Source organism: Marmota flaviventris, chromosome 10 (genome assembly GCF_047511675.1).
Source record: "Marmota flaviventris isolate mMarFla1 chromosome 10, mMarFla1.hap1, whole genome shotgun sequence".
Lineage (NCBI taxonomy): Eukaryota > Metazoa > Chordata > Mammalia > Rodentia > Sciuridae > Marmota > Marmota flaviventris.
Genome location: NC_092507.1, coordinates 87,285,415 through 87,295,791, shown reverse-complemented (window position 1 = coordinate 87,295,791; position 10,377 = coordinate 87,285,415). Strand labels below are relative to the sequence as shown.

At 40.1% G+C, this 10,377-nt stretch overlaps 1 pseudogene; it reads right to left on the bottom strand.

The window, feature by feature from the left end:
* Window positions 1–2,234: 2,234 nt before the first annotated feature.
* Window positions 2,235–2,842, bottom strand: LOC114083797 (COMM domain-containing protein 2 pseudogene; annotated as a pseudogene).
* Window positions 2,843–10,377: the final 7,535 nt, after the last annotated feature.

Here is a 10,377-nt window from a genome sequence, read left to right as displayed (position 1 = left end):
CCTCCATCTACTGCCACCAGAAATCCATGCACATCATTGAAACATTGATTACTAATTTTCTTATGTTTCAAAAGATATCAGATGCCAAAGATTCAATTGCCCATAACTCACATTGATAACACACTTACATTGTCCACACTGGCCTGCTTTTATTAAGTTTTTAGTTATTTCTCATAAACCTACCTTGAAAATTCAAGTGTAACAACTTTCATGGAAGTATACGCTTTCACCTGCCTCCTTCCACCTTTAGGAGTCCTTATTCTCTCACTTTCTTTGAAGTTTTATTGAAGCTGCTAGTATTCCTAACATTATATGTGTATGTGTATGTGTTTGTGTGTGTGTACAAATGCATATAAATGTATAACATTTTAGTGATCCTTTAATTTAACAAAAATATTCTGTTGAATGTATCTGCATTCTGTGTAGTCTGGGAAGAGATAAGGAGAGAGAGAATGGTAGAGAGATTAGTTTTGATGTGTTGTTTCATATTATGGGAGCAGACCATCTGAAATCCATGGCACTTGTCAGAAGGTTGGAAATTTAGGAAAAAGTAGATGCTGGCAATCTCGAGTCAATTCCATAAGTTAGCAGGTTGGAAACTCAGATGAGTCTTCTATGTTGCAGCCTTGATAAGAATCCTTTCTGCTTTAGGAACCTCAGTTCTTGCTCTTAAGGCTGTCAACTGATTAGATGAGGCCCACCTACACTATAAAGCGTGGCCTATGTTACTCAAAGTCAATGTTAATCAAAGCTAAGAAGTATTTTTCCACATCTAGACTGATGCTTAACCAAACAACTGGGGACTATAACCTTGCCAGCTGGACACATAAAAATAGCCATCAAAGAGTGGTGGTCCTTAAACTCACCCACTGTGCTCACTGGTTTTGACTGGAGTCAGCCTGTGGATGTACCTGGTTGCCTTGCTCACTCTCCTGCTTATGCAGTTTTGAGAGGTCTCTAGGTTTTTGCTGCTCTGAACCTCATTGCTATGAGCTTTAGGCACAGGCCTCCCTTGTGTGGGACTGTCTCTGGTATATGTGCTGGGAATGTGGCTGCTGGTCACAGGGCATATGAGAGGTCAGTCCAGGGATCACACCCAGCTCTCTTCCTAGAAACAGCATCAGTTGCCACAAGTGTCGATCACATGTGAGATGCCCTTGGTCTAGTCTCCTTGGAGGTGTCCAGGCACTTTCTCACAGTCTCTTAGCTGTTGTCAATAAAACCTTCAGAAGCTATTTCATTATGAGGTCTATACTTATTGTCATTGATAATGTTACATTCCTTTTCTGTGTTTGATAGTCATTTGTATTCCTTTGTAAAATTTCTGGTCATATATTTTGGTCATTTTTAACTAGATTAACTATATTTTTCTTACCAATTTGTAGGTTATCTTTACATATTTTTAATTTTCAAGTGTGTTAGTTATATTGAAACTCTATCAGTTATGTTGAATATATATTCTTAAATTTCTAAACATTTTTAGTTTAAGACATCTTATTCCCCCCAGATAATCAAGCATTGATTACATTATTCTTGTATCCATTATTTATAAATGTAAATGACAGTATGTCTCTTAGTTGCTTTGGGTATATGGGAAAAATTAATCCTTGTGAAAATATTATTAACAATCACACAAAATTGAGTACTACTTAAGTCAATGAAACATAAGTCAAATTTCAGCAAAATGGTAAAAACTACTTATCTTTACATTCAAAGAAAAATGTATGAACTTCCTATAACAATATGGGCATATAATTTAAAAAACTCATACTCACTTTACATTATTCTGTAGCTAGTAACATCATGAGATGCTTTTAAAAGTCAGAAATATTGTACTATTTAGAAATACTCTGAATAGGAAAGGAATTCGCTGTAAATTTTATTCTCAAAATTGATCAATAAGGAGGAAAATACTAGTTAAGCAGACAAAAATGTACCAAAACCAGGGTATTGCTCATATATACAGAAGATATGAACAGTATAGATTCATTTCTAGTTGACTCAATCCTATTTACACTTTTAAAATACAAAATTACATTTCAATCTGTCAAGAAGCTGACCACATTTTGCACCAGAAAAGGAACTTGACTTTAGCTTCTGATCATGACCTCAATATCCTGGAATAGGAAAATGAATTTCATGGAATCTAGATGCATTTATCAATCCCAATTAATAAAAATTAATTCTGAAAAGTAATTCCTGAATGTCATCCATTCACAAGTGAGTCAAAGGCATTAGGACCTTAACACTTGGTAATACTTGAAGTTGTGAACTACTCTCCTACAGTGGTTTGTTTTCATCTCCTCCAAGGATTGTTACAGTTGCTGAACTAAATGAAGTAGGGTGGCTGAGTCTGTCTGCAGAACTTTGGTGTTGTGGTCTCCATTCTGATTTAGGTGTAGTTTTATAGTCACTGCTGGCTTAATCTGTTGCCTGAGACTTCTGCTTGCAAGCTGTACATCTAGTCGCCACTCAAGGCTGTGGTAACTGGGAAGGCTGGGTGCCAATTCACCCAGAATAGTCCTGATCTCTTTTCTGTTGTCCAGGTAAAGCTGAAGCAATAATTTGTTCAGTTCTTCAGAGAATCCCAGAACAAAAACATAGTCTTGGAAATCCACTTCAGCAATCATGAGCTTGGAACTCTCGGTGAGCAGGTAGGTCAACCCTTCCACACCATGCTGGACAATGTTGCTGCTCACATTGAGCTTCCTGGCGGTGCCCTCATAGACCTTGGGGATGGTCCCTCGCCTCAGGAACTCCAACCCGATCCACCCAAACTCCACCACCACTTCGGCAGGAAGGCCAGGTGCTCCTTATACTCTTCTGACAAGTCCAGCAGCATCTTCGCTGGGCACCATATTTCACCCAGCAGCACCCTGGTCTTCCTGTTTAAGACATCTTTGGGCATACAAATGTCTTTAATTTTTTTAAAAAAATATTTTTTTAGTTATAGTTGGACACAATATTTTATTTTATTTATTTATTTTTATGTGGTGCTGAGAATCAAACCCAGCACCTTGCACATGGTAGGCAAGCACTCCACCGCTGAGCTTCAGCCCCAGCCCCAGATGTTTTTAATTTTATGTGCTCAAATTACTAATCTTTTCTTATGTGATCATGTGTTTTCATGCGTGCATTCTTAGGAAATATTTTGTAAGATCAAGTTTTAAAAGCTATCCACAATATTTTTCACTAATCATTTTAAAATTTCCTTTTAAAATATTAACATGGTTAATATATCTAGAGTTGACAATGCATATGGAATGACGTAGGAATGCAAGTGTGTATTTTATTTGTGGAATGTCGATTCCCGAGTCCCATTTGTTAAGTAATTCTCTCTTTTCCTACTTCTCTATGATGCCATCTCCATCATGAATCCAAGTTGTTCATGTGGACAGTTCTGTTTCTGGGATTCTTAAGAATGTGTTGATAAACTTGTGTTTTTATTCTATTGATAAATGATTCTTGCTACATCGGTTGAGAATGTTTCCTTCCACTACAGAGTAAAAAGAAAAAAATATGATCATAAGACATCCACTTGTATAGAAGGGTAATAATAGTAACCTGTGTGATAGAGCTTTCCTTGGGAAGAATATATGTTGGACATAATTTTTTTGTAAATTTGGGAGTATCAGTACACTGCTTATAGAACCCACTCAACACTAAGTAGCCATGAAGCAGAGACCTGTCCCCTACCGATGGACAGCTCTCTTTCTTTCATGACATATATTCTGACCCTATGAAAAGTCTATCCAAGTAAAATAATTGCCACTTACTCAGTATTGTAAAGAGAGTTGTCTAATAGAAGAAAAAATAGGCGTCTAATAGAAGAAAAAATAGGCCTTAATCTTCATCATGTGGGATTATGCCCCAACTTCCTTAATAAGACTCTTACTGTACAAGAATTAAAACCAAGAATCAAACTATAAAGTTTATTTTCAGCAAAAAAACAATCTGTGAGGTGAACAGAGAGCCTACATCCTGGGAGCAAATCTTTACACCTCACATATCAGATAGTGCACTAATCTCTAGGGTTCATAAATAACTCAAAAAGCTAAACACTGAAAAAACAAATAACCCAATCAAGAAATGGGCTAAGGACCTGAACAGACACTTCTCAGAAGAGGATATACAATCAATCAACAAATATAAGAAAAAATGTTCATCATCTCTAGTAATCAGAGAAATGCAAATCAAAACCACTTTAAGATATCATCTCACTCCAGTCAGAACGGCAGCTATTATGAAGAGAAACAACAATAAGTGCTGGTGAGGATGTGGGGAAAAAGGTACACTCATAGATTGCTGGTGGGACTGCAAATTGGTGCAGCCAATATAGAAAACAGTATGGAGGTATGGAAGCACCACTTGACCCAGCTATTCCTCTCCTCGGACTATATCCAAAAGACTTAAAAACAGCATACTACAGGGACACAGCCACATCAATGTTTATAGCAGCACAATTCACAATAGCTAAAGCAGGGGAAGGCAGGGATGTGGGAATAAGAAAAATAGTAGAATGAAATAGACATGAGCCAACCTAGATGTCCTTCAGTGGATGAATGGATAAAAAAATGTGGCATATATACACAATGGAATTTTACTCAGCATTAAAAGAGAATAAAACCCTGGCATTTGCATGTAAATGGATGGTGCTGGAGAAGATAATGCTAAGTGAAGTTAGTCAATCCCCCAAAAACAAATACTGAATGTTTTCTCTGATATAAGAAGGTTGACTCATGGTGGGGTTGGGAGGGAGAGCATGGGAGAAATAGGGTAGAGGGGTGGGAGAGAAAGGGAGGGGGCAGGGGATTAGAAAGGATGGTGAAATGTGATGTATGAAGACTTGAATTGGGTGTCCACATACTTTATATACAAACAGAAATACAAAAATTGTGGTATATATGTGTATTAAGAATTGTAATGCAAAAAAAAAAAATAGCATTACCTTAGGTAGAGGGAAGTGAAAGGAGGGGAAGGCAGGGGATATGGGGATAAGAAAGATAGTAGAATGAAACAGACATTATACTTTATATATATGTGACTGTATAACCAATGTGATTCTACAATATGTACACTCAGAAAAAGAGAAATTATATCCCATCTACGTATAATATATCAAAGTATATAAGTGCATTCTACTGTCATGTATAACTAATTAAAACAAATTAAAAATTAAAAAAAGAGAGAATTGTGGCTTTGACCAATAGTGTTGCCCCTGCATCTCCCAAAAGAGCAAGAGTGCATGGCTCTTGGAAAACTCCCTCTGCTGAGAAGCCTTGCTTACCTTCAGTCTGGTCCTCAAAACTAACCTCTTACACTGTTACCGAGAAAGCCTAATGTGTGCATGGGAGTGGGTATGTCATGAGGAATAGAACATTCAGACATTAAGATTGTATATTGCTTCCATTCTGCATTCTTCTTGCACACTACCCTAGTGTGTAATTTTGCAATGAATTTCCTCTTGCATTTTACTGAACATTTTTAAATTCTTCAAAAACTCTGTGATTCTAGAATGCTGAGTTGTTTTGTGAGCCTCTGTGTTTTCATGCAAAATGGAATGTCTAATTGATAGGAGGTTGCTGTTACATCAAAGTAGTTTTGTACTTAATGTAATTTCTACATCTGCACCAGCATTATACTATTTTATTCAGAACAACTTTATAATGACAATAGCTTAATTTATAATAATAATAGCTTAATAGTTAATTGATAAGCCAGACCCACTCCAGGTTCCTCTTTAGATTTCATGGTGTTTTAGCCTTCAAAATACTTTTTATTTTTTGGGGGGAGGATGTACTAGGGATTGAATTTAGGGGCACTCTACCATGGAGCCACATCCCCAGCCCTATTTTGTATTTTATTTCAGAGACATGGTCTCACGGAATTGTGTAGTGCCTGTTTTTGCTGAGGCTAGCATTGAACTCATGTTCCTCCTGTCTCTGCCTCCTGAGCTGCTGGCATTACATGTGTGCACCACCGCACCTGGCTACCTTAAAAATACTTTAAAAAATAACCTAGACTAAGTCTTATATTGACAAATGTAGTATATGCCTTTATGTATTTATGTTCTTTTGAACATCTCCTAATAAAATTTTATAATTTGTCTACAGAAGTGTTAAGTCTATTATTTGATTATTTAGGCAATTTCAGTCTCTGATACTATTGTAAATAGTATATCCTGTTCAATCCCAATTCCTAATCATTTGCCACTGGAATATAAAACTTTAATACCTCAAGCTTTTATTCAGGAACCTTGACAATTTCTATAGGTATTTCCAATAATCTTTCTGGGGATGTGGCTCAAGTGGTAGTGCACTTGCCTGGCATGCAGGGGGCACTGGGTTCGATTCTCAGCACCACATTAAAAAAATAAAATAAAGATATTGGGTCCATCTAAAATTAAAAAAAGATATTTAAAAAATAGTCATCATTTGAAAATAATGCAAGTTTAAACTTTCTATATTTTAGTATTCCATTCTTCTACTTTCTTTTATTCTCATTATTTTTTACTCATGAGGATCTCCAATACAAATTTGATTAAACATGGTGATATCGGGTATGATTATTCTGATTTTAAAGTAAACATTTCTAGGGAGGAGAGATGCTAGTAAGAAGTCTGACTAGAAGCCCTACCATCCTTCCTCCCACAAAGACAACTCCCAAAATAAGCAATGCATTTTGGTGAGGGTAAGTGAAGAGAGCCTCAGAGCACATCTAAGGATCAGCAGAAGCCAGATACAGCATGGGAACCTGGGATGTTCACACAGAGTATAGGACACACTTAGTGTCTGACACGCCATCAGCAGCCAGGAGCAGCTCAGAACAAGGGAGCCTCCTCCCTGTGTGGACTAATCAAGCAAGAGGACCCCAGCAGCTCCCACCCAAACCTTGGACACCTTCCATACTCACTACTAGGACTCTTGTATTCTCACGCCACTCAGCTCCCCTGAGGGGACTGCCTGGAGTCCACACATCTGAGCTCCAGAAGAGAAGGAGGTGACGGTGTACCCCACTCCTGTGGCCAGCACAGCTATTAGACCATGGCACCTGGGGACTGGAAATACTGCTGGATTGTGTCTTGCTCAGGTGACAAACAGCCATGGCACCCCACCTTCCCTGAGACTTAGGCACTGCTAAACCACCCACACTTGGTGGCCTGCCACTCCTGAGCTCAGCCCCTGTCACAGCCTACCCCATGGGGCCAGGCTGCAGTGAAGCCACACATCAGTGCTCCCAGTCTCTGGTGCACCCTGCCCTCAGGGCCTGGGCTGGGACTGTAGGCTGCCTCCTGGAAGAGGCATCTGAGTGCCCACAGCAGTCATAACCCACGTCTGACTGAAGTTTCACATCACTTCTTGGGACCTAGCTGAGCAGCCAGACTTGCAAGGGCTGAGATGAATGTAGTGCCATGGGTTCAGAAAACAGAGCATTGGCTGAGCTGCATCCTCACCCTACAGGTCAGAAAACCCTACAATCCTGGGTAAGACCCAGGACCCTGCAATGCTGGAACTGTGTGAGCTTCCTAGACCTTCCAGTCCTAGAACTGGATAGGCCTCTGTGGGGGGCTGTTGCATTTTCCTTCCCTGATTGGTTGTGGCTCTGTCAGTCACTTCCAGTGATTTGGCCACATTCAAAGAGGCCCTAGATGGCTGCCCTGATCCTGGAAGTAGCAGAATGTGTCTTCATGCTTAGGTGTGCCTTCCTATAACCCGAGGGGTCGAATTACCTTACCTGTCCTTGTAACCCTGCCCCTCTTGGCCTTTTTTGGATGGAATTTTCTAAAGAATGAGGGTCTCCCCAGTAAAAGTCCACTCTTAGACATGCTCACTCTCACTAGCCGCTCATGACATTCCTTGATCTCCCATTTGGGGAGCTTGAGGCAGAGGGGCTGTCCTGGGTGTTTTATTTGGTATCCTAGGAAATTCACTGGAGCAGCCTTTGGTTTGGCTGCCTGCACTGCTGGGGGCGGCAGGCCTCCCAAGATTCTGCAGTCCTGGAACTAGATAAGAATCCTAGACCATAAAATGGAGTGATCTACCAGAACCCTGCAGTTCTGGCACTGGGTGAGTTTTCTGGACGCCCCGCCCCATTCCTGGAACTGGGCGACCCCCAAGCTGCTGAGCTGCTGAGCCACTCCACTCCCTAGAGAGGAGTCATTATATATATTTGTTTCCTTTCCCTTTGAAGTGCAGCAGTGTGGGAGTCCATCCTTGAATGTGACTGAGTTTACTCCCTGGCTAGGTGTGAGGTGCTCACACACTTTTAATGTGGCAGAGCTCTCCCCACCCTTCTTGGGTTTGAGAGCTTTTCTGTGTGTCTCACCACTGCCCCAAAGATCCAATCATCGCACCTGACCTTGCCACATTGCCCCCCCCCCTTGACCTTCAATGGATGAAATTTTCCCCAGAATTTTTTGTTCCCCAATAAAGCCCTATCTCTAGCGTGTTCTCTCTCTCTCTCTCTCTCTCTCTCTCTCTCTCTCTCTCTCTCTCTCCCCCCTCTTCAGTAAAACCTAACTGCCCCCCTGGGGAGCTTGAGGCTGAGGGTTCAAGGAGCCATCCCAGAGCTGGTTTAAAGATAAAATGGTGTCTCTGTCTTTAATTTAAATTCCCTGAGGATTTTCCCACGTGACCAAACTGTTCACACCATTTGCACTGGCCCTGAACTAAACAGCACCACAAACTCTTCTTGCAATCACAGAATGAGAAAGGGCCGACTCTTATGTAGATCAACTAGGAGTTCCTTTGAGTTTGTTGAGATGAAAAGTGCTTAGAACAGTAACTGACCTAATAAATTCTCAGTACACTTCACCATCACCTGGTTAAGATCAACATTTCTTATTGTGTACTATATATCCTGAGATAGTGGAACTGTGTGCCTTGTCAGTGGTCTGATGGCTTTCCAACAGCCCTGTTCATAGCCCATGGTCCTCATCCATGCCACCTGCTCCTTCTCCCACATCCTTGGGCAGTGGTTTGCAGACAGGTGCCCAGCAGCATCATTTGCAGGTCATCATCTCATCTGACCTCCTTCTTCAACTGAGGCTGCTGGCCTCTCTTCCCTGGTTCCCAGGCACTGCTCATGTGATTTGCTGTCCTGGGCCCTTCTCCACATTGATAGAAGGGAGCTGAGCCATTGTGGTTGGATGGCAACCACCAGAACATATTTACAGTCCCGCAGAACTTCTAGCACCACTTCTAGCTGCCTGGGTGCTGGCACAGCTCCTGCTCCAGTTCTGCCCTGGGCAAGTCCACTGCACTAGCCCTACCTGCCTTCCTCTGTCAAGACTGACTCCTATGTGGAGATATGTTGGCATGTGGTCTTAATGATCTACTAAGGAACAGGCTTAGAATTACCTGGTATGTAATAAGCAGTCAAAATTAAAAATTTTAACTTATCTTAATATTCCTCATTAGGAGCTCTAGATCTTGGGATAGTAAAATTAATGGAAGCTAGCTGGGTTCAAATTCTGACTGAATGACTCATTGGGAGCACAATTTGGAGCACACTATTAAAATAAGATCAGCCTGTTAGGCTATAGGATTTATACTACCTACTTCATAACATACAGTTGTTACAGAAGTAAACAATATAAATGGAATTAAGCACTCTGTATAATGCCCAGCATGTAATAAATAGGAATTACTAAACTTCAGTGCAGTGGTTTTTAGACTTTATCATTATTGATACCAGATTTAAGATCAAAGATATCATATAGGACCCTATTTTCATATATCAATTGGAATTTAGCTCTACTAGTATCTAGAACTGCAGTAGCAAGAAGTAGTTTTTTAAATCGGTGTTTAAGAACTCTTACAACAAAAATATATTAGAAAAAATTGAGTGAAATATAGTTTAAAAAGTATATTCACATATGTATATTCACTAAAGGCAGACCACAGTCAAAAAAAGTTAGAAAATTCCTTATGAATTTCAAAAGTCTAGTTTGACCCCTGTTGAGCAGTTAGTCAAGAAAGAACTTTCACTGTGTTAACACACCCCTCACTTGGCTTTGTTTCATGATAGAATTTCCAGTCTGTTATTTTAGTGCTGTGCCATTATACATGAGATGAACTAGTTTTCCTGGTTCAGGAAATGTGATGCTTCCTCTTTAACAGTGTTGTACAATAGACCTTTCTGCCATGTGATGCTTCCTCTTTATCAGTGTTGTACAATAGACCTTTCTGCCATGACAGAAATGTACAGTATCTGCACTGCACGGTCAGGTATGATAGTCACCAGCCCATGAGCCCATGTGGTTACTGAGTTCTTGAAATAAGTGGTGGGACTGAGATACTGAAATTTGATTTTGTAGAATTTTAATTAATTTAAATAGTCATACAAGGGCTTTGGTTCCTGTATTGAATGACTAAT